Consider the following 1,574-nt stretch of genomic DNA (forward strand, 5'->3'; position numbering starts at 1 on the left):
GCGCCCGTCAGGACGCTGGCGTGCGTTGTAGTATGATTATAATTCTGTGATCGAAGTATTATTTAAAAATGAACATAAAGAGAAAGAAATATTGTGCGGCGTTCGGGTGTTTAAATTCGAAAAGAAATCTACCGGATTTACCTTTTTTTTTCGCTTCCCAAAGATGCTGAAAGGTATGTTGACCATGTAGGTAATCAATAATTCTTAGGATAGTATAGGAACCTAACCTTCTATGACTACTGCTCAGAATGCGTTCTTTCGTTTCAGCCAAATGACGTCCACTGCTGGAAAAAGGCCTCTCCCAAGGTTTTCCATAATGAATGCGTACTTACCTACATAGTACGTACCTCATTACAAATAAGTAGATTAATTATTTTTTCACTAGACAGCAACCCTAACAGCGTAAGAAGAGTTCAGAGGCACGCGATAGAAAGAGACAAAACTTGTAGGTGAATAAAATTGTAGGTACGTAGTGCTGTGCGAGCTGAATTCCACTGTATCGCGTCGTAGCAAGACTCGCATTTATTTAAATCGTCTTGCGGAGTAATCCTTCTGTACCTGTACTATTACTTATTCTGTGGCCATACCTATTAAATTAAAACAATAGGGAAAGTAAAAAACGAATAAAACTAAAGTGCTTTATTAAAATCTAGAAGTAACATTAAATAAATATTATTTCACAAAATAAATTTAAATATAACTAAATTACAATTAAATTAAATTATAAATGCACTTTGAGCTATAACTGCTGTACAAACGTATATTTTGTACGAAAGTAAAAAGAAGAAAAGCTGGCGATGGTACTATTAAAGTCACAAGCTAAATTATAACCATAACTAATAAACTCACAAGTTCTTAAGAGATCTCATCGCCCCTACCCTTTAAATATAACATTTTGGTTTAAACACCTACTTACCTATCAGTATTTAAGTAATACCTACCTACCTACAGTCTTAAAATTCACAACGTTGGAAATTAGCACCAATTTGCATGTTTATTTGCTTACAATTTAATTTAAAGGCTTTTTTTACGCTTGAGTAACTAAAGCTGTTCTGTTGCTCACAAACTAAACAGTTTTATCTAACTCACAAAGTGAATATTTCAAGTAGATTTGTGCAATAAAAATGTTTTACATCTAATTTATGGTAGTGATTGTGACATTTCACGATATCAATTCGTTTAATCGTATTCAATAAACAATTTAAAATAAAAAAGTTATGCAAACAAAACCTGAAAATACGAGAAATGCATATTATATCTTATTTTAAAAGAGCGAATATTTTGCGGTTTTCATTACACATCAATCAACTTAATGTAGCTAATAATTAATTAAAATTGAGTTCATCTGGCAAACTATAAGAGTAGGCGCACACCGTTGATTTTTAGTTGGCCGATAGTTGTGCCCGATTTTAAATTGTATGAAGAATCGGCCAAATCGAATCGGCGTAGTTTGCGCACTCCCATACATGCCCATACTGATCAACTGCCCGACTAAACTATCGGCCGACGAAAAATCAACGGTGTGCGCCTACTTTAAATTGCTCTAATTTATAAACTTTGACAGAACTAAGTAT

General features: G+C 33.5%; 1 long non-coding RNA gene across 1 annotated transcript in view; it reads right to left on the reverse strand.

Annotated features, from left to right (window-relative positions):
• LOC135083440 (uncharacterized) overlaps positions 1-1,574 on the reverse strand; it is a 262,840-nt gene that overhangs the window by 68,190 nt on the left and 193,076 nt on the right. The gene's annotated exons all lie outside the window — the stretch shown is intronic.

The sequence above is a fragment of the Ostrinia nubilalis genome, chromosome 23 (genome assembly GCF_963855985.1).
Source record: "Ostrinia nubilalis chromosome 23, ilOstNubi1.1, whole genome shotgun sequence".
NCBI classification, from domain to species: domain Eukaryota; kingdom Metazoa; phylum Arthropoda; class Insecta; order Lepidoptera; family Crambidae; genus Ostrinia; species Ostrinia nubilalis.